The sequence below is a fragment of the Hemiscyllium ocellatum genome, chromosome 7, assembly GCF_020745735.1.
Source record: "Hemiscyllium ocellatum isolate sHemOce1 chromosome 7, sHemOce1.pat.X.cur, whole genome shotgun sequence".
NCBI classification, from domain to species: Eukaryota; Metazoa; Chordata; class Chondrichthyes; order Orectolobiformes; family Hemiscylliidae; genus Hemiscyllium; species Hemiscyllium ocellatum.
In genome coordinates this window covers 10,161,192-10,184,476 of record NC_083407.1, presented here as the reverse complement: position 1 = coordinate 10,184,476, position 23,285 = coordinate 10,161,192, and the positions used below count along the sequence as shown (strand labels likewise).

Sequence of the window (23,285 nt, the reverse complement as noted above, 5' to 3'; positions counted from 1 at the left end):
CCTCCCGTGTGGCACCTTATCAAAGGCCTTTTGGAAGTCTAGGTAGACCACATCCACTGGGTTTCCCTGATCTAACCTACTTGTCACCTCTTCAAAGAATTCCAACAGGTTTGTCAGGCACGATCTCCCCTTACTAAATCCATGTTGACTTGTTCTAATCAGACTCTGTTCTTCCAAGAATTTAGAAACCTCATCCTTAATGATGGATTCTAGAATTTTACCAACAACCGAGGTTAGGCTTATTGACCTATAATTTTCCATCTTGTCCGTGTAAAGGGAAGACTGTGCATATTGCCTGCACAAGTGGTGGGACTGTGCATGTGCCTGTGTAAAGTGTGGGACCGTGCATCTTGCCTGCATAAATGGTGGAATTGTGTGTGTGCCTTTGTAAGGGGAGGACTGTGCATATTGCCTGTGTAAAGGGAGAACTGTACACCTTGTCTGCACAAAGGGTGGAATTGGATGTGTGCCTGTGTAACAGGAGGACTGTGCATATTGCATGCATAAGGGCGGGACTGTGCATCACTCCTGCATAAAGGGTGGAACTGTGCGTGTGCCAGTGTTCAAGGAGGACAGTGCATATTGCTTGCATAAGTGTTGGTACTGCGCATGTCCCTGTGTAAAGGGAACTGCACATTGTCTGCATAAATTGGAGATGCCGATGTTGGACTGGGGTGTACAAAGTTAAAAATCACACAACACCAGGTTGTAGTCCAACAGGTTTAATTGGAAGCACTAGCTTTCAGAGCGATGCTCCTTCATCAGGTGATAGTGGAGGGTTCATCGTAACACAGAATTTATAGCAAAAATTTGTAGTGTGATGTAACTGAAATTGTATGTTGAAAAATTGATTGTCTGTTAAGCCTTTCATCTGTTAGAATACAGTGATAGTTTCACTTCTTTCATGTGTAAATCACAAAACCCTTTTTTTTGAAAGTTGCATTCTCGGGTTAGCTGTTAACAATGGTGATAGCTATCACTGTATTTTAACAGATGAAAGGCTTAACAGACAATCAATTTTTCATTGTATAATTTCAGTTACATCACACTGCAAATTTTTGCTATAAATTCTGTATTAGGATTGAGCCCTCCACAATCACCTGATGAAGGAGCAGCGCTCTGAAAGCTAGTGCTTCCAAATTAAACAGACCCAGGTTCAATTCCCACCTCAGGCGACTCTCTGTGTGGAGTTTGCACATTCTCCCTGTGTCTGCGTGGGTTTCCTCCGGGTGCTCTGGTTTCCTCTCACAATCCAAAAATGTGCAAGTTAGGTGAATTGGCCATACTAAATTGCCCGCAGTGTTAGGTGAAGGGGTAAATGTAGGAGTATGGGTCTGGGTGGTATATGCTTCGGCGGGTCGGTGTGGACTTGTTGGGCAGAAGGGCCTGTTTCCACACTGTAAGTAATCTAATCTAATCTAACCTAAACCTGTTGGACTATAACCTGGTGTTGTGTGGTTTTTAACTGTCTGCATGAAGGGTTGGACTGCGCATGTGTTGGTGTAAAGGGCGGGATCGCGCACGTCGCCTGCATGCGTATTCGAGAGGGTGCACGTCACACGCGCGGGTGACGGCTGGGATGCGCATGTCGTCAGCATGAATGGTGGGAGCGCGCACGTTGCCTGAAGACGTAACGTGTCATCGAGACGTAAGTGGTAAGCGCGGGATTCGCCGGTCGCCCCGAGACACGCGCTGTGTGGTTGCTAAGGGAGCGGGAGGCCGGCTGTCCGTCCGCCCGCCCGCCCTCCCTCAGGAAGGAGCTGAGCATCAGCAGCCCGTTCGGGATCGTTTGTTTATTTAGTGATGATGTGAGGGGAGGCAGGAGTGGGAATAGTCAGGGTCCCGGAGTGATTCCCGATCTGAACGGTAGGCCCGAGGCCCGTGGAGGGGTGTGCAGTGAGGAGCAGGAGGATGGCCGTGAGGCGGCGGCGCCGCCGGACATGAGCCGCCTTCACTCTCGGGAATACAGGCCTATCCGAGAGGACGCGGAGAGAGAGGGCTGGCAGCCCGAGCCCGCAGCTGGCGCCCGGTCAACGCTTCCCTTAACCCGCCGGCCCAGCCCAGCCCAGCCCAGCCCAGCCTCCCCGGTAAGTACTCAGGGAGAGGGAGGAGGATATGGCGGGCTGGGGTGGTGGGGCTGCTATGGGGGAGAGGAGGGACGGGAGGAGGGGATGATGGAGCTGTGGGATCACGAGGGGGGGCACAGGGGAGAGGAGGGGTCTGTGGGGGGGGCCACGGGGGAGAGGAGGAATCTGTGAGGGGGGGCCACGGGGGAGAGGAGGGGTCTGTGGGGGGGGGGCCACGGGGAGAGGAGGAGTCTGTGGGGGGGGGGCCACGGGGGAGAGGAGGGGTCTGTGGGGGGGGGGGCACGGGGAGAGGAGGAGTCTGTGGGGGGGGGGCCACGGGGGAGAGGAGGGGTCTGTGGGGGGGGGGGGCACGGGGAGAGGAGGAGTCTGTGGGGGGGGGGCACGGGGGAGAGGAGGAATCTGTGAGGGGGGGCCACGGGGGAGAGGAGGGGTCTGTGGGGGGGGGCCACGGGGGAGAGGAGGGGTCTGTGGGGGGGGCCACGGGGGAGAGGAGGGGTCTGTGGGGGGGGGGCCACGGGGGAGAGGAGGGGTCTGTGGGGGGGGGCCACGGGGGAGAGGAGGGGTCTGTGGGGGGGGGGCCACGGGGGAGAGGAGGGTGCCATGGGGAAGAGGAGGGGTCTGTGGGGGGGCCACGGTGGAGAAGAGGGGGCCACGGGGAGAGGAGGGGTCTGTGGGGGTGCCACGGGGAAGAGGAGAGGTCTTTGGAGGGCCATGCGGGAGAAGAGGGGGCTATGGTGAAGAGGGGGTCTGTGGGGATCACAGGTGAGGGGGAGGCCGTTGAAGATATTGTGGAAAAGAATTTGGAGAAATGAAGGTGGGGAGGGTGGTGGGGATGAAATGGGGTCACAAGAGTGTGGGAATTTTGATGCGATAAGATAGCTGTGGTTGGGATGACAGAGGAGTGGCCCCGTTATGGTTGTGACAAAATGGGGTGACAAGAGGCAGGAGTGTAGGGTTGCAAGGGATAAGGAGGTGGAGATTAGCGAAGTGGCATCGGGATCAGTGTTGAGACATCAACAATTTACAATCTGTAACTAACTTGGTTTCAGGGCTTCTGAAAATTGATGAGGCCAAAATGTGTAGGAGTGTAAATTTAAACAGGTTCTTGATCAGTAGGGCAATTGGGGTTATGTGGAAATGGCACAAAAGTGGATATAAGGACTGCTTAATCAGCCATGATCCTATTAAATGGCAGGGGATGTCTGTGGGTTCAAATGTTCTGTTCCTCTTCAAAAGACCCTAAGAAATAGAAAGACGATTTTTGAGTCAGCAGAGAGAAATAAATGATTCAATGAATGAAACCTTTGGCCAATGCAATTCGGTGTGGTAAATTGGATATGTCCACTTTTGTAAGAATAGAGAAGCAGGGCATGATTTAAATGGAGGGAGATTGGCATACTCAAGAGAGTGTCCTAATACTTGGATCAGATTAAGTTAGTATGTAGTTAGAGGAATGATCAGAAAGGCATGTAGAATGTTGCTATATATTGAAAGGGAATGAAATATAGAAGTTGAATGTTGTCCAGAGTCCTAGTGAGACCACAGCTGAAGAAGGGTACTGTCTCTAGTCTCCTGATATCAAGAATATACAGGTTTGGTTTCCGCAGTTTCACTTGCCTGCGGTTTACCATTGCTCGAACATACATACTCGATTATCCGTAGGACACGAGGTTAATTGGATGCCGGACAGTTTAGCCAAGCATTGGTACTTTGCAATCTTGCCAGATAATCTGATGTTCGAATAATCAAATGCCGATAAGTGGGGTTCCTCTGTATAGGTAACATTTCAGAACAAGGGACCAGAAGGTTGCTGGGAAGGTACGTTTGCCATTTAAATGAATGGGTTTGTACATATCTGCAGTTTCGGGCTTCCGCAGTAGATCTTGGAACGTATTCCCTGCAGGTACTGGGGGTGGGGGGGGAACTACGGTAATTGCTAGTGAAGCACTTGGGGTTTACTCAGTGGGGTAAGTTATCTCATGAGAGACGAGGCCAAGGAGAGAACAGTACATAAATAAGGTGTAACAAGCATAGAGAATGCCAGAGAAACTCAGTACATTTGGCAGCATCTTTAGAAAGGCTTTGAGTCTGGTATGAATTCAGAAGTGAAAAATAATGGGTTTCTTGCCTGTGAGGGATGTGATATTTGGTTTTCCTGTTGTTGATCTGTATATTTTTTTATTTGCTCCTGGGATATGGTGTCAGTTGCTGCGCTAGCATTTATAGCTCATCCTTAACAGTCCATAGGGAAAGCTAGTGTGCTTCCAATTAAACCTGTTGGACTATAACCTGGTGTTGTGATTTTTAACTTCATAGGGAAATTTGGCAGCTTTCCTTCTCTAAAAGAGATTATACAGGGAGAATTATCCAGTTGGATACAGAACTAGCTTGAAGGTAGAAGACAGAGCAGTGGTAAAGGGTTGCTTTTCGGACTGGGCGCCTGTGGCAGATGGAGTTTATTGTAGATAAATGTGAGGTGTGTGTGTTGGAAAGGCAAATCAAGTCAGGACTTATACACTTAATGGTACGGTCTTTGGGAAGTGTTGCTTGGGGTGCAGGTTCAGAGTTCCTTGAAAGTGGAGTCGCATGGATAGTGAAGTGAGTGGAATGGGCTGTCAGAAGAAGTGGTGGAGGCTGGTACAATGGCGACATTTAAAAGGCATCTGGATGGATATATGAATAGGATTTAGAAGGATATTGGTCAATTGCTGACAAATGGGACTAGGTTAATTTCGGGTATCTGATCGGAATGGGTGAGTTGGACGGAAGGGTCAGTTTCCATACATCTCTATGACTAATAAACCTGATGGATGTTTATGGCAAATTACATGACCTTGCTCAACAATTGCATCTGGGTATAATGTGAAAGCATCAGAGCCATGCAAAATTTAACTGTATGTACACTTAACAACCATATCCATTTGAGATCTCATTAGTTTTGTCACGTGTTTAGCATTGTGCATGGGAATCATGGAAAGCAATTTTAAAAAAAATTAACCTATTTTCTTATCAGCCTATTCAGAAATGTTACTATAAATCTTTGGAGCAAGTGGGGCTGACCCCAGTCCCCTTGGTCCAGGATGTGGACATTACCCCTGTACCGCAAGAGGGCAAAGCAATGTCTTTCCAGATTAGGCTGGGATTCCATAAGCCATTTGTACATACTAAAAATACACTCTGTACAGTAAAAGAAAGTAGGTTCCATTCATGAGAGTAGTCTTCACAAGACAAACTGAATGTATTGCGATTTGGAGATGCCGGTGTTGGACTGGGGTGTACAAAGCTAAAAATCACGCAACACCAGGTTATAGTCCAACAGGTTTAATTGGAAGCACACTAGCTTTCGGAGCGACGCTCCTTCATCAGGTGAGAGCGGAGGGCTCGATCGTAACACAGAATTTATAGTAAAAATTTGCAGTGTGATGTAACTGAAATTCTACATTGAAAAATTGATTGTCTGTTAAGCCTTTCATCTGTGCAAATGCAGTGATAGCTGTCACTATTGTTAACAGCTAACCCGAGAATGCAACTTTTAAAAAAAAGGTTTTGTGATTTACACATGAAAGAAGTGAAACTATCACTGTATTCGTCGCTCCGAAAGTTAGTGTGCTTCCAATTAAACCTGTTGGACTATGACCTGGTGGTGTGTGATTTTTAACTGAATATATTGCAATTTATAATTACTGTTCTGGGGCATTTCTGGTCAAAAAGTTTGTAAACTGGGGGAGGGCAGGACTGAGGTTTTGATAATTGTAACTGCAGAGAAAAACAAATTTTTCATATGATATATGGACCAGCGCATTGGCACAGTGGTTAGCACTGCTGCCTCACACCGCCAGGAACCTGATTTCACTTCTAACCTTGGACGACAGCAGCAGGTTGAAGCAAATGGTACAGGTGCATTTAAGTTGTGCAATCAAATGAAGAAGAGCAGAAGAGATGGTTATGATCCTTTCAGATGAGGAAAGGTAGGAGGAGGCTGGATGGAGTGTTTGGGCTGAATGGCCTGCTGTGCCCTCTGTAGCCTATGGAGAGGGTTCAGAAAAGATTTACCAGAATGTTTCTGGGATTGGAGGGTTTGAGTTATAAAAATAGGCTGGGACTTTTTTCACTGGAGCATGGAAAGTTGAGGAGGTGACCTTATACAGGTTTATAAAATAGGTGGGTTATGGATAAGGTGAATGGCAAGGGTATTTTCCCGAGGGTGTAAGCGTTCAAACTTGGGGGCATTCTTGTTAAGGTGAAAGGAGAAAGTATTGAAAAGATCATGAGGTGCAACTTTTTTTTTTACACAAAGTGGTTTGTGTGCGGAATGAACTGCTAGAGAAAGTGCCGGATGAGGGTACATTTACAACATGTAAAAGACATTTGGATAAGTTCACGAGTAGGAAAAGGTTGGACGTAAATGGGCCAATCGCAGGCAAGTAAGACTAATCTAGTTTGGGAGCATGGTTAGCATGGACTGTTTGGATCTAAGGGTCCATTTCCATGCTCTGTGACTGTCTGTGTAGAGTTTGCATGTTCTCATATCTGCACTCTGGTTTATGTCAAGTGCTCTGATTTCCTCCCATTGTCCAAAGATGTGTAGGTTAGGTGGATTGGCCATGCTAAATTGCGCCATAGTATCTACGCATGTGCAAGCTAATGGTTTAGCTATAATAAGTGCAGAATTACAGAGATGGTGCCAGGGGTGTTCTGGATCTGGATGGAATGCTATTTGGAGAGTCAGTGCCGACTTGATGGGCCGAATGGCTTCTGTCTGCACTGTAGGGGTTCTGTGATGTCAGGAAAATCTGAAAGTCCTAGCCAGAGGATTACTTTGAAATGCAGCATGAACATTGCAGTATATTTGAGCACTGCATATGTAAATTAGCATATGGTAGGATTAAAAGTTAATCTACATTTGGTGGTTAATTGGACATAGAAGATTTGTTCAAATTGTGACATGGGACCTCACTCATTTGAGCATTTTCTAAATCTTGACCTTGTGTATTGTTTTAATTTGTTAATTGCAGCATCTCAGATATGCTGATGCTTGTGTGTCTGTATCAGAGACATTAGATAGCAATTAGAGGGAGGGATGCCTGACTGAGTGATCTCCTTGCTAATCTGAAATGTTGAGACGAATTGTAGTGCCCTTCCTACATCCTGGCTGATGTGATTTAATTCGGTAAAGAGTACAGTCCAAGGTAAGGCCTTGAGCTGTGTGCTTCAAAACATCACAAACTTGAAATTAATTTGTTTTGTGTGGACGTTCATTTCAAGATTGTTACTGATACTTGGCGAAAATAAATCATGGAATTGAGGAAAGGGGGTGTACATTTAGGATTGAGGTGAGAAATTTGTTTACTTCAAGGAGTTGTGTGTCTTTGGCATTCTCCACCACACAACGTTGTTAGTGTCACAGTGTTGGCATAGATGGATTTTTGGTGCCTCAGAATCAAGGGAGAGAGAAAGTGGAATGGTAGTCCAAGATCAACCATGCTTATACTGAATGATGGACCAGGCCATGTGATCTACTCCTTGTATCTCTTGTGCAAGTATATTTTGTAAAGCTGTTTACAAATGGCCTGCCTCAAAATGCATATTAATGTATTACATATTCATGACATTAATTGTGCAATGGCTTCATAATATGTATGAATGTAGGTGAACAATAACTTTGTGAGATATATACAGATATGCTTGCAGGAGCAGTGTATTGAAATATGCAAGTCTCTTGGCTTGACTGCTTGCTCTGGAAATAATGTTCAAGGTGTGGATCAAGAAGTGGGAGCTCAAATGCATAAGAATCTCCCAAGTTATAAAGGCCAGTAGCAATAGTAGATACCAATGTACCATTAGGTGGTGCGATTGGTTTTTGATTGCCGTAGCAAAGCTATGTCAAGCTGAATGGTTGGCTCTTGGCAGTAAATTTCAGTGGGTTGGGAGTCAATGCAGTATTTTAAAATCTTAATTTCGCAAGTATTATGATAATGTACAAGTGACCATATTGACCTTCATTGTCAGAGAATAGTTGCTTTACTGGGGGAACATTTTATGTTGGGTCTTCAAGAATGTGCTCCAGATTACTCGGATATTCTCCGGACTTGGGTGGAATCATTGTTTTGTATATGTCTTGCACGTGTTTCACCCACGTGGGGCTATAAATATTTCAGCAAAAGGGGTTACTTCAGAAGGAATACTTTTGCTGACCTGCCTATGGCAATGATGGGATGGGGTGACCAGGGAGCTTCCTGCACAGTTGACAGACCTATCGGGGAATCTGTGGTAGAGGGACTGAATGTTTGGCAAGTGGTGTCAACCAGGGCTACCTTTTTTTGGTTAGTATCAGGCTTTGAGTTTTGTTGAGTTATAAAAAAAAGGCTGGGATTTTATTTTTCCCTGAGCAGAGAAGGTTTAGGAATGACCTGATAGAAGTCTATAAAATAATGAGAGGTATAGTTAGAGTTTAAAAAATGTGTTGCTGGAAAAGCGCAGCAGGTCAGGCAGCATCCAAGGATCAGGAGAATCGATGTTTTGGGCATAAGCCCTTCTTCAGGAAACATCGATTTTCCTGCTCCTTGGATGCTGCCTGACCTGCTGCACTTTTCCAGCAACACATTTTTCATCTCCTGATCTCCAGCATCTGTAGTCCTCGCTTTCTCCTCATAGATAGAGTTAATGCTAGTTGGCTTTTCCCTAGAATGGGGGATTTTAAGAGTAGGAGCATATTTTTAAGGTGAGAGGAGAGAGGTTTAACAAAGACACGAATGGCAATTTTTTTTACAAAGAGGGTGGATTGAGCTTCCAGATGAATTGATGGATGTGTGGAAAATTACTGTGTTTAAAAGACATTTGGATAAGTGCATGAATAGGAAAGGTTTGGAGGGATATGGGCCAGGAGCAGGCAGATGGGACTGGTTTAGTTTGGGATTATGTTAGGCAGAGACTGATTGGATTGAAGCATCTATTTCCATGCTGTATGATTCTATGGAGCTGTACTCATTCAGGCAAGTAGGGAGTATTCCACCAAACCTCCCACTGGTACCATGAGGATAGGTATTGAGGAGTTGGTTGGAAGGAGGGAGGTGAAATTTACTTCAGGATTCCTAAACTCTGACCTGATTCTGTAGCCGCAATATTTAAATGACTCGTCCACAATTGTTTCTGGTCAACAGTAAATCCCTGTGTTAGAGAAGGTTGCAGTGTAGTCTCGTCAGTTTTGTGAAGCATTTAACTGCCCTTACCCAAGAATTCAGATTTCTCCAAGGAGTGAAGCAAGGGCAGACTGAATTTTGTTTTCAGGTTGGACTTTACTAAAGGAGGATTTGGAGAACTGGCTCGTTTCCACTCAACTTGGAGGGGGTAGAGTGGTCACTGAGGACTGTGGTTTTAAGAACTTTACTGGTGAATTTTTTTTCGACATGGGAGGATTCTTCAAATTCTAGTTACTGTAAAGGGCTAGTAACTTTTGTTATAATCACTGCTTGTTGTGAGTCAATAACTTGTTTTAAATACCGGCTGTTAAGAGTCTTTTGAAAGCTGGCAATACCATTGGTTATCGTGAAATGATCAAAGGAGGGAATGCCAATGTGTTTCGGGTATGAGCAGGTAGGGAAAGAGTTAAGTTTTGAGTTTTGTGAAACAGGAGGTTCAGCTGAGCATGACTTAGATCAGCTAACTTGCAGTTAACAATGAGGTGCTGGAAGCAAGGGTAATGGGTTAAAAAGGTGGAAAAGCATTCATTATGTAGAGCCATTTAACAACATTAGAAGCATTCAGTGTGTAAGGTAAGTTTAACAAGGTGAAAAGTATTCATTATGTGAAGCCAGTTAAGGTTAAGAAAATTCATTGTGTCACAGCAGATGGCTTAATCTTTACTGTTGATGCTCATTGATTGTAACGGTCACCCAATCAATATTTATGTTGCCTTATCTGGACGCTCTTCCCTGTAAAATGACTGTATAATTCACTAAGAAACTGCAATTCCAGAGAGGATCGTGAACTCATGTCTCTGTATACATGTGCTGCAAATGTGTTGCTGGTCAAAGCACAGCAGGCAAGGCAGCATCTCAGGAATAGAGAATTTGACGTTTCGAGCATGAGCCCTTCATCAGGAATAAGAGAGAGAGAGCCAAGCAGGCTAAGATAAAAGGTAGGGAGGAGGGACTAGGGGGAGGGGCGATGGAGGTGGGATAGGTGGAAGGAGGTCAAGGTGAGGGTGATAGGCCGGAGTGGGGTGGGGGCGGAGAGGTCAGGAAGAGGATTGCAGGTTAGGAGGGCGGTGCTGAGTTGAGGGAACCGACTGAGACAAGGTGGGGGGAGGGGAAATGAGGAAACTGGAGAAATCTGAATTCATACCTTGTGGTTGGAGGGTTCCCAGGCGGAAGATGAGGCGCTCCTCCTCCAGCCGTCGTGTAGTTGTGTTCTGCCGGTGGAGGAGTCCAAGGACCTGCATGTCCTCAGTGGAGTGGGAGGGAGAGTTAAAGTGTTGAGCCACGGGGTGATTGGGTTGGTTGGTTCGGGCGGCCCGGAGGTGTTCTCTGAAGCGTTCCGCAAGTAAGCGGCCTGTCTCACCAATATAGAGGAGGCCACATCGGGTGCAGCGGATGCAATAGATGATGTGTGTGGAGGTACAGGTGAACTTGTGGCGGATATGGAAGGATCCCTTGGGGCCTTGGAGGGACGTGAGTGTGGAGGTGTGGGCGCAGGTTTTACATTTCCTGCGGTTGCAGGGGAATGTGCCGGGGGTGGAGGTTGGGTTGGTGGGGGGTGTGGATCTGACGAGGGAGTCACGAAGGGAGTGGTCCTTGCGGAAAGCTGATGGGGAGGGGAGGGAAATATATCCTTGGTGGTGGGGTCCGTTTGGAGGTGGCGGAAATGGCGGCGGATGATACGTTGTATGCGGAGGTTGGTGGGGTGGTAGGTGAGAACCAGTGGGGTTCTGTCTTGGTGGCGGTTGGAGGAGCGGGGCTCAAGGGCGGAGGAGCGGGAAGTGGAGGAGATGCGGTGGAGGGCATCGTCGATCACGTCTGGGGGGAATCTGCGGCCCTTGAAGAAGGAGGCCATCTGGGCTGTGCAGTGTTGGAATTGGTCCTCCTGGGAGCAGATGCGGCGGAGACGAAGGAATTGGGAATATGGGATGGCGTTTTTACAGGGGGCAGGGTGGGAGGAGGTGTAGTCCAGGTAGCTGTGGGAGTCAGTCGGTTTATAATAGATGTCTGTGTTGAGTCGGTCGCCCGAGATAGAAATGGAAAGGTCTAGGAAGGGGAGGGAGGAGTCTGAGGAGGAGTCTCTGTATACATGGGCAATTATTCTCTCTCCCTCCAGGGCCCGGAGTAAAGATGTCTCTGAGCGTTTTGCTTCAACTGAGGGGAGAAACGGGGTGACAAATTGACTAGAAGATATCGTGAGCAACTCTTGCAGAGATGTGCTGGAGCTGAGATGACTGACCTTTGTGCCCAAAATCACCATCTTAGCTAGATATGATTCAAACGGTGGAGAGTTTTCCACTGACTTCAGTTTATAGGGCTGTTTGATGCTGCATTTGATCAAGTGTGGCCTTGATATCAAGTTGTAGTCATATTAACCTCACACCTCTTAATTCAGGTCAGACAGTATGCTCTTTTCTCTAAGATTTATTTCAAAGATTTTTTTCCCATTCATTCGCGATATGATTATCACTGGCTGGCCAGCATTAATTAGCCATCCCTAGTTGCCCTTGAGAGGGTGGTGGTGAGTTTATTAAGCTTTGACTAGTATTGAAGATGGAGTTTGTGAGGTATTAAAGGGGGCCAAAAGATTTGCCTGGAGTGGACCTGGAGGAACTAATCTCATGTAATCAGTGTGCTTGTGGCTTCTAATTTCAGAGAACACACCAATGGGAAAATAATGAGGAAATGACCCCTTCGAAGCTATGAACTGTTTGTGATAAAAATCATAATATTGTAAGTGTGTGGTGTGTGACTAGTAATGAAGAGCTATTCCCTTTTGTAGGCAATTAATACTTTAAACCAGAATTTAGTAAATATTGGCTTTAGTCATTTGATACAGTAAAATGTTTAAAAAGTGAAATCTTGATGTGTTATTCTTTCAGTGGTAAACTGAAAGTTCAAATTTCTCTTGAAGGTTATTGGTCTCTGCAGCGGTTGGAATTGTAGCATTGAACATTATTACAATGTGCTTGTCTATCTGAACAACAAAAGAAAGCTAACCTTGTATCTTGTTAGGTTCTGGGTTTTCCATTAGAGTACCTGCTATATTAAACTTTTGAGCTGCCTTCCAACACCTCCCACTGGGATAATTGCCTGTAATTTTATTATTGTACCCTAGTCATAACTTAAACCATAGAGTATTTGTCCATCACTTCATATAATAAGGTTTGCCTTTCCAAAATAGTGACTTATTAAGCCATTTGCCATATCACTAAATTCAAGCTAATTCAAATGCCAAAATGACTCTTTTGTGTGGGGCTGTATTACATGATTACAGAGCTTAAATGTGCAAGTGTTTAGTCAGCACTGCATGACCTGTTCTGCCAGGCACATAGGACTGCAAGCATTGTGTATTTAATTACATAAAAGAAGGATTTATAGCGTCTTTGTGTGAGAGTGAGTAATGCTGTTGATAGCATAAGTTGGAAAAATCATGTCTGTGGAACTGTCCTACTGGCTTTATGACCTGAACAGTTGTATTATTGTCACAAAGCTCTGGCATATTTTTTAGCTGAAGTAAGTAATAATTACAGTTCCTTTTTTATGGAGCCAGTGCCTACAAAAACATTGATTTCAGCAGCTACTCCGTTTTTTTATTTTAGCAGTTTAGTATTCGCTTGTTCAGCATTATATACCTTTTTATGATCAACAGAAATTATGTTTTTCTTAACTTTTATTAATTTTTCTAACTTGACATTATTTGTCTGTAAATTGAAATACATAGAAAATTGATGGAATCGCAGAAATAGATCTGAAGCATTCTTTTAAAAGTCAAGTTATAAGAATGGGATTTGCCACTAATGCAATCATTTGATGATTTTGATTTTAATTCTTGTTGGCGAGGCTAGTATTTTGTTGCCCATCTCTGATTGCGTTTGAGAAGGTGGTGAACCTTGAACTTCTGCACTTGCATCTAGTGTATGCATGCTGTTAGACTGTGTGGACATTGGAGGAATTAGTTCTAGGGCTTTAGTCCAGTTGCAATAATTGTATATTTCCAAGTTAGAATAGTGTGTAGCTTGGAAGGGCACTTTGAGTTAGTGATGTTCCCATGCATCTTCTGAATTTTTCCATTGAAATGGATATTGTGAATTGCAAAGAGTTTTTTTTTGAAGGAGGCTTGATGATTTGCTTCCTTCAACAATGCTTTCCAGACTTGTGATCTCTTCCACTGAGAAGGACACTGACGGCAGATTCATGGGTTGCAAGTGTGCAGAAAAGTTGTTCCAACGTATTAGGGTGGATTCGGATCCTAAAAAATACCCAGTGCCTCAGCGTGATTCTGAACACTGTCATTGACACACCAGCCATGGGGAAAGAATGCATTTAGGAATCCTGCAAGGTCATTTTACGTAAGATTCCAGTAAGATGATGTCATAGAAATTGATTGTTATTTGCTTCTATGCGAATATGAAGATCTGTCAGATAATTCATAGGTTAGTACATAGATTTCCTCTCTGAGCCATGGCTCCTGTCAATATCTGTCAGTTAAGTGCTGTCTGAAATGAGTTTTAGTTGATGTTTAGGTGTGAATTTATGATAGTAATGGTATTCCAGGAAATTCCACAGAACAGTTGGTAGCATTTTACAAAAATACAATGCAGTATATATATGATAGACAATTTCTCAAAGGTTTGTATCTGACCTCACTTGTTTTGTAGTGATCATATCCCTAAGAGTTATGTGTTCTCTTGATTCCTATGTGTTTACATACAATTGCCTACAAACAAGGACATGGTTGGTGAGTATTTTTAATACAAAGTTGGAATCAATTTTTAATTTATCTATTCACTTCATTCTTAATTAACCTATCTTCAGAGACTAGGCTTTGCTGTCGAATGTGTGGAAGGATCAGAAAAATCTTCAAAATTGTAACTAGTTGCTCGGGAACCATCTGGACTTAACCTTATAGCTTCTTCAGGAATAACTTGTATCCATAAAATGGCTAACTCTACTGACTTAGCATCAGCTAACTTGAACCCATTGAAATAATGTACCAACCATCATTTTGGGTATTTTTAAAGAATTTATCCTTGAGATGTGAATATAATCTTCAAGGCCCATCCCAAATTTGCCTCAAAGGTGGTGGTACACTGCCGCCTTGAGCTGCTGCAGTCCACATCATGTCGATCTTGACCCTGAAAACTGGTGTGAATAAATTTGTCAGTTTAAACCCTTTTGGATTATGGTATCATTGTTCTGCAATGTCAACTATTGAGCCAGGTATGAGGTTTTCTGTTGTTTGAATTCTAAACAGAAACAAAGTTGCTGAACAAAGAGACCTTGGAATGCACATTCATAGCTCCTTGAAAGTGGAGTCGCAGGTAGATAGGATCGTAAAAAAGGCGTTTGGTATGCTTTCCTTTATTAGTTAGAGTATTGAGTATAGGAGTTGAGAGGTCATGTTGCGGCTGTACAGGATTTGAGCTGTAGGGAGAGACTGCACAGGCTGGGGCTGTTTTCCCTGGAGCGTCGGAGGCTGAGGGGTGACCTTATAGAGGTTTATAAAATTATGAGAGGCATGGATAGGATAAATAGACAAAGTCTTCCCTGGTGTTGGGGAGTCTAGAACTAGAAGGCATGGGCTTAGGGTGAGAGGGGAAAGGTATAAAAGAGACCTAAGGTGCAACTTTTTCACACAGATGGTAGTACGTGTATGGAATGAGCTGCCAAAGGAAGTGGTGGAGGTTGGTACAATTGCAACATTTAAAAGGCATTTGGATGGGTATATGAATAGGAAGGATTTGGAGGTGAGTGGGACTAAATTGGGTTGGGATATCTGGTCGGTATGGAGGGTTGGACCAAAGGGTCTGTTTCCATGCTGTACATCTCTGACTCTACAAAGAAAGGAGTTGCTTAGTGATATGTTATAAATGTAACAACCTCTCCCAACTAAAGAGCTGATCGTTGGCTTCAGGAAGTAAGGAGGAGGGCACATCCATACTACATCAATGGAGCTGAGATAGAGATGGTTGAGTGTGTCAAGTTCTGAGGAGTGACAATTACCAACAATCTGTCTTGGACCACCCATGTTGATACAATGGTCACAAAAGCACAATAATACTTTAAGTTGATTTATTGTTGTCATGTGGACCTAAGTACATTGAAAAGTTGTTAAAAGCCTTTTTAAAAAATGTACACTGAAAAGTTTTGTTTGTGAGCAATACAGTCAGATCATAACAAACAAGGACATAGTCCATTCTCCTATAACGTGATGGTTCCATTCTTGTACATCTCTTGTTACAAGAAAATTGGGCAATAACCGTGCCATTTAAACCAATGGAGCTGGAATCGCAATATAGCCAATTCAGATAAGGAAAGTTCACGTTCAACAAGTTACAGCCTAAATTCTTCAATCTCATTAAAACCAATGTACGTTGAAGAAACACGCGTTGTAGTAGAACTGACTGTACAGATCGTAGGGTGTTTAGATGGAGGTGGACAAGGTTACGAGTACGCAGGAGGTCCATAAAAGCAAGGTCAGTGTTATTTTGAAATTAGAGAGGTCTTTTTAGCAGTTAATAATAGTGGGAGAAGCTGAATTTTAACCTGTTGGTGCGAGTGTTCAAACTTCTGTATCTTCTGGCTGATGGAGGTAGTTAGAAGGGTCTATTACTTGGATGGAAGGGATCTTTGTTGTTGGCAGCCTTTCCACAACAAGTGTAAATTGAGTCCATGGATAGGAGGTTGGCTTCCTTGATGGTCTGGGTTGTGCACACAACTCTCTGTAGTTTTCTTACAGTCCTGGTCTGAGCAGTTGCCATACCAAACTGGGATGCATTCAGATAGAATGTTTTCTGTGATGCATCTGTAAAAGTTGGTGAGGGTCCTTATGGGAATGCAGAATTTCCTTAGGCTCCTGAGGAAGAAGAGGTGTTATACCGTCTTGACTGTTGCATCTATATGGGAGTTACAAAAAAAATTGTTGGTTATTGTCACTCGCAAGAATTTAAAACACTCTTGACCCTCTTCCACCTCAGCTCCGTTGGCTCAGGAGACGAAAGAAATTCAGCATGTCCATAAGGACCCTCATTGACCTTTTATAGATGCACCATTGAAAACATTCTATCTGGATGCATTCCGGTTTGGTATGGCAACTGCTCTGCCTAGGATGGTAAGAAACTACAGTGTGTTGTGAACACAGTCCAGTCCGGCACACAAGTCAACCTTCCATCTGTTGATTCTATCAATGCTTGCTGCTTCGAAGGCAACCAATATCTTCAAAGACCCCTCCCATCTCGATTGTTATCTATTCTAACATCTTCCATCTGGCAGAAGGTACAAAAGTTTAAATACATGTACCAACAGCTTATTCCCTGCTGTTATTAGACCTATGCATGGATCTCTCAAATTTCAAATCTAATGTTGATCTTGTTTTTTGTACACCACTGTTGTAGCCCTAATTCTGTATTCCTTACTCTGTTCTATCATCCTATGATCTCCCTGTACTGCGAGCAAAACAAAACATTTCACACTACCTCGGTACATGTGACAATAATAAACCAAAATTCTTGTAGAATTAGGGGACATGTTTACATTTCACTTTTAAGTGGTTTGAAACCCTCTTTGTCCTTGGTATGTTTTGTATGGTTATGTATCAATCTTTTTTTGTATAATTGCCTTTTAGAAATATTAGAGTTGAGGGCTACGAGGAGCTGGCATGAAAGAAGAGTCGAGGCTGGGCTTTGATTTTATAGAATGTTGGGCAGGTTTGAGAGGACACATCTCCCTCTTACTCTTGTTTTGTATGTTCTTAGGAAGCCGTCATAGTTATAGTTGGTTTTGATTTTCTAGTATTGAATTGAAGTATTGATGCCATTTTGAACACTTAAGGTTTTAAGAACATTGTCAGGAAGTTTGCAGTGCATTTTCATTTCACCACTTCTGAATACTTAAACATGAGTAGACTGCATTTTAATTGTGGCATTTCTTTTCAGAGATTTCACTGTGTTTGTATTGAGGAAGTTATACTGTGTGGTTGGAGGGTTCCAAGGCACTGCCACCTTGAACTGTCCCACCTGTCCATCTTCCTTGCCACCTATCTGCTCCAACCTCCCCTTCAAACAATTGCCATCAGTCCTTGCCTGTATCTGCAAGTCATCTTCCCACAGCCCTACTACCATCCTCCCATTTATCCCTCAATCCACTTCTCGGTTATTCGAGACTGCTCAGGGAATCCCTAATAGACTCGACCTGTAAGCCTTTCTTGGTTCGTCCTGGAGACCGTACTCTGTGGCAGTCTGAAATATAAAAGTATTACAGACAGTTTTATTTAAATTATTATCTTTTATTTACCAATAGCATCAATGTTATGCTATAACATAGATACCTACAAGTCAGGCTTGAGCGAAGGTTAGCAGAGTAGCAGTGCCAGCTCTTACCTCTAAGAGCTCTCTCAGGCTACTCCTCTTATCATGACACACAAGCTGTCTTTATACAGAAATTGGTATTAAAATTACAAAATTCACCACATGTTCATAATCAGATAAGCAGCAATGAAATGGCAAAAGTTTGTAGAGGAAGAGAAACTAATTGCCAGGTCTGGGTGTGCTTGACTAATTAAGCTACAAACACATCCAAGTGGGAAACCGTGATCAAACCAGGCCAAAGTGGCTAATTGCATTTAGCAATTAATAAGAGCCTTTATTTCTCTCAGGCTCAATTGTTCTTGACCACTCTCAGTTTTGCTATGTTTACTTATATTGTTAGATACTCTGTCCTGAAAGAAATAGGGCAGAATATCAATAATTTTAGCTTTTGTGTTTGAACAATGAGTCTCCCATTTGGCTAGATAAGATTCCCTTTTTTAGAAGTACATCATAACAAGGGACTCGTCTCAACTTTGTGGGAAAAGGTCATGAGGTAATCTCGCTCAGCTATCATGCCTAGTATCATTGTCCTACAAAATGCATTTTTCTTTTAAAATCCTCTTAGATTCTCAAAATGCAAATTAAATTCATAACCTGCCCAGATCTTGAGCTCCAGGGAACAACACACTAACATTCAAGCCAAGCAAGTGAACGCTCAAATCAGACCACAGTTAACCTTTCCACTAGTTTCCATCCTGTCTGTCCCTCTCTCTGTATCCCTTAAACCCTAGGCCAGTGAATGTAATTTACAGAAGAATGTTTTCTTTCTCTCTCTCGCTCTCTCTCGCTCATCACCTTATCCACACCAATCCATTGACACGAGGAACAGATGTCCTTAATTCTTCTGAACTAGTGCTGCTCCCTTCTCCCTCTGTGCTTCATTGATTTTCTGAATATCCTGTAGCAGATGTGAAGGCTACAAGCATTTTCATCTCCAACCCCACAATCCTGATGAACGGCTTATGCCTGAAATGTCAATTCTGCTCCTCAGATGCACCTGCTGTGCTTTTCCAGTGTCACACTTTTCGACTGCATGTTTGTGTTGTCAGTTATCTGTGTGGGATTACTATCTGGAATTAGGATATATATCAATGACACTTTAATCTTCTAAATTGTTTTATGTTGTTGTGGAAAAGAACATGAAGGTGAAACTTTATTTATAGGTTCATGTTTCTGAGTTAGAGATCAGTTCAGTTCCAAGAATTGTCACACAGACTGGCTGTCCTCATCATTTTTGTAAATAAACTTGAGCCAAGAATAAAAAATAAGTTAAGACTAGGGTGAATAGCTAGGAATTCAGGAATTTTCCAAATAGGAAGATTGGTGTAGAACTAAAAACGAACGTCTCCCTCGAATTCTGATGGCCTTCATCCTAAGGTCTTTGAGAAGTGGCTTTGGCATTGATATGTTGGTGTAGTTTTCCAATATTTCCTATGTTCTGAAAAGGTTTCATCAGATTGAAAACTAGCAAGGATGACTCCTGTATAAATTAGAAGTACGGCAGGCACCAAACGGTCTGATTCGCTTAGCATCTGTCATAGGTAAAATGCTGAATCCTGTATTAAGGAGGTTAGAATGAGATATTCAGGAAGTCTCAATGCAATCTGATAGTCACTGTTTGTGAAAAGGAAATCATGTTTTTTATTGGAATTTGAAGAACTAACAATGTGTTCTTTTCTGTGTTTGTCTTTGAGTATGGTTAAGGTGGGGAGAAAGATTCTTGATCAGTAGAGGATTTGAAGGGGGAAAGAACAGGAAAACAGGTGTGAGGAATGTCCGATCGGTCATGCTCCTATTAAATAGCGAAGCAGGCTTGAGGAGCTGCATGGAATACTCCTATTCCATCTTTGATCGTCCTATGGATACAAAGGACCCTGCAGATGTGCTCCATTTCAAAGGGCATTTGACCAAGTACCACCACAAAATTATGATGTAAAATATGAGCTCATGGATTTGTGGGTAATACAGTGGGTTGGATAGAGGATTGATTGATTAATTGACAAACTGTTTAGGCATGGGTCATTTTCAGGTTGGCAAGATAAGCCATGTAGGGATGTTTTACAACAAGAAAAAGCTGGGAAAATAGAAATATTTTACTGAATTTTACAGAGCATTGGTGAGGACACACCTGGGGTTTGGCTGCCTCACTTAAGAAAGGCTATAAATGGAATTGAGATAATTCAAAGGAAGTTAATTTGACTGATGCCTGAGGTGGGGGTAGGAATACTAGGACTGATTGTGTGTCTGGATGTTGCAAGTCTCTTATTTCCATGATCAGAACTCTGTGAACTGTGCTGTTTCAGGAGCACCTGAAAGCAAAATGAACCCGGAGGCAAAGCAGAAATTTTTTTCAGAAAGAACGAAACATATGAGGGGGAAAATGAGGGAACAGCATTTTCCTGACAAAGGAAGTCAGGGACAGCGTAAAAGTAAAAGCATAATGTGGCAAAGATTAGTGTGAAGCCTTTTTAAAAATTGGCAGAGGATAAATTGAAAACACTAAGTGGTGAGAGTATGAAATATGACAGTAAGCTAGCTAGTAATAAAGACTATAAGAGAAATTTTAGATGTCTAAGGGATATGAGAGAGACAAGAGTGGACATTGGATCACTGGGACATGAGGCTGGAGAAGTAGTAATGGGGAACAAAGAAATATTGGAGGGATTGAATAGGTAATGTTACAATCCAGGATAAATCCTCCTGCTAATGTAAAACCAGCAGCACAGAAAAATTTATCCTGTGCAGTAATCTGTAAAGTCTTGAGTGGCCAAGAACTACTTAAAGTAAAAATTAATAATTTTATTTCTTAAAGTATAATAGAGAATAATTAACTAACAACTGTTTACAATTCCTTACTCTAACCAATCTGTTAACTTTCCTTCTATAATACTAGTCTGATAAAACTCCTGATTATGATTTACAGGATAATTCAAATTTTAAAACCAGCCACTGGTCGAATCTTCTCTTTATTTTGATTGGTAGATTGGCTCTCCAGGTCAGTGTTGAGGTTTTTCTGTGCAAACATCTTCTCTGGACAAGTACCTATGAGTTCTGACTAGCAGTTTACACCTGTTGGTCTGGTGGCAGTTCTCCTCACAACTGTTCATTTTTCCCTGGTCTTATACCCCAAAGCATCAAGGTGTTGGCTTTTAAGATTGTCATAGAGATGTACAGCATGGAAACAGACCCTTCGGTCCAATCTGTCCACGCCAACCAAATATCCCAACCCAATCTAGTCCCACCTGCCAGCACCCGGCCCATATTCCTCCAAACCCTTACTATTCACATACCCATTCAAATGCCTCTTAAATGTTGGAAATGTACCGCGCTTCCACCACATCCTTTGGCAGCTCATTCCATACCCGTATCACACTCTGCATGAAAAAGTTGCCCCTTAGGTCACTTTTATATCTTTCCCCTCTCACCTTAAACCTATGCCCTCTAGTTCTGGACTCCCCAAACCCAGGAAAAGACTTTGTCTATTTATCCTATCCATGCCCTCATAATTTGATAAACCTCTATAACGTCACCCCTCAGCCTCCCACGCTCCAGGGTAAACAGCCCTAACCTGTTCAGCCTCTCCCTATAGCTGAGATCCTCCAACCCTGGCAATATCCTTGTAAATCTTTTCTGTACCCTTTCAAGTTTCGCAACATCTTTCCAATAGGAAGGAGACCAGAATTGCACGCAACATTGCAACAGTGGCCTAACCAATGTCGTGTACAGCCGCAACGTGACCTCCCAACCCCTGTACTCAATCCTGTGACCAATAAAGGAGAGCATACCAAACGTCGTTTTCATTATCCTATCTACCTGCAACTCCACTTTCAAGGAACTATGAACCTGCACTCCAAGGTCTCTTTGTTCAGCAACACTCCCTAGGACCTTACCATTAAGTGTATACATCCTGCTACGATTTGCTTTCCCAAAATGCAGCACCTCGCATTTATTAGAATTAAACTCCATCTGCCACTTCTCAGGCCAATGGCCCATCTGGTCCAGATCCTGTTGTAATCTGAGGTAACCGTCTTCGCTGTCCACTCCACCTCCAATTTTGGTGTCATCTGCAAACGTACTAACTATACCTCTTATGCTCGCATCCAAATCATTTATGTAAGTGACAAGAAGTAGAGGACCCAGCACCGATCCTTGTGGCTTGCATTGTCAGTATACTCAATTCAAACTTGATTGGAATTTGGTATTTTAGAGGGTATAATTTAAACTGATTGGCCTCAGTTGAATCTGTTTTGTTGTTTCCAGGCAACTAGCTACCCCAGTAGCTGGAGCATGTTACATAGTGTCTTACTGAGAACACTTGGTGCTGTCACTGCTCGCTTTTACTCTTATCTTCATAACACCTCCCCCCTTGAGAAAAAATGAACTCTCATAATGAAAAGATGGCTTTTTTTTCTCTACTTTTTAAACACATTGCCCTAATATACAGATAATATTAATATGTTCACCTTAACTTCTTCCCATGTAGTGTGTGTGTGTACCATTAAATAAAGACAAATTTCATCTAAACTCTCAGTTAAATCCGCAATAATGCTTCTGCAATTACATTCTTCTGACCCACAATATATATGATTTTTAAATTAAAAATCTGTGAGATAAGACTCCAATGAAATAGTCTCACATTCTTGCTTTAAAGAGTTCTAAGAATGTAAGCAGATTGTGGTCAGTGAACGCATCCATTTCCGACACATTTTTTGTGATATATACATTAAAATGTTGTAAGGCCAAACTCAGTAGTTCTTTTTTCGATTTGTAGAGTATTTCCTCTGATGAATGTTGATCATCTTCGAAAAGTAACCAACTGACAGTTCAATCCCATCCTCATCTTCCTGTAGGAGTACAGCTCTAAATCCAATGTTACTAGCATTGATGGTTTTGAAAAGTTCAGTGTAGCTAAAACTGGTTTGCTGGTTAATATGGCTTTCAAATGGTAGAATGTCGCCTGGCATTGTTCTGTCCACTGAAACTTTGTGTTCTTCAGCAAATCAGTTAACGGTGCCATTAAACTTCCTATAGAATCAAAGCACCTCTTTCTTCAAGGTTGGGCATGGAAATTCCTTGATAGCCTTTGTCTTTGCATTGTGTGGGGTCAACCTTCCATGACCGATGTTATGTCCCAAGAATGTCACTTCTGCTTTCACGAATTCTGTTTTATTAAGGATTATCATCAGTTTTGCTTCTTGTAGTTGTTCAAAGAGCTTTGCCAACTGTACCATGTGATCTTTCCAGGACTTACTAAAGATCAGTGCATCGTCCAAATAGACTGCACAGTTTGTTAATCCAGCCACAACTCTGTTCATGAGTCTTTGGAATGTGGCGGGTGCGTTCTTCATTCCAAAGGGCATCATTTTAAACTGATATAGCCCATTTGGGGTTATAAACGCAGAAATTTCTTGCCATCTCTGATAAAAGTACCTGCCAGTAACTACGCATTAATCCAACTTGGTGGTGTAACTGGCTTGTCTGACTTCCTCAATACAGTCCTCCAATCTAGGAATTGGATATGAGTCCGATTTTATTGCGGCATTGACCTTCCGATAATACATGCAGAATCGTTGAGTCCCATCTGGTTTGGGAATTAAGACGATCTGCGAACTCCACTCGCTCTGGCTTGGTTC

The 23,285-nt window shown here is 43.0% G+C and overlaps 1 protein-coding gene across 4 annotated transcripts in view; it reads left to right on the top strand.

The window, feature by feature from the left end:
- The first annotated feature begins 1,670 nt into the window (after positions 1 to 1,670).
- Positions 1,671 to 23,285, top strand: part of ttll4 (tubulin tyrosine ligase-like family, member 4) — a 110,734-nt gene continuing 89,119 nt past the window's right edge. For all 4 annotated transcript variants that reach the window (XM_060828251.1, XM_060828252.1, XM_060828253.1 and 1 more), the window contains exon 1: positions 1,671 to 2,087. The gene's annotated coding sequence lies outside the window, so the exon portion shown is untranslated. The remainder of the gene's footprint in view (positions 2,088 to 23,285) is intronic.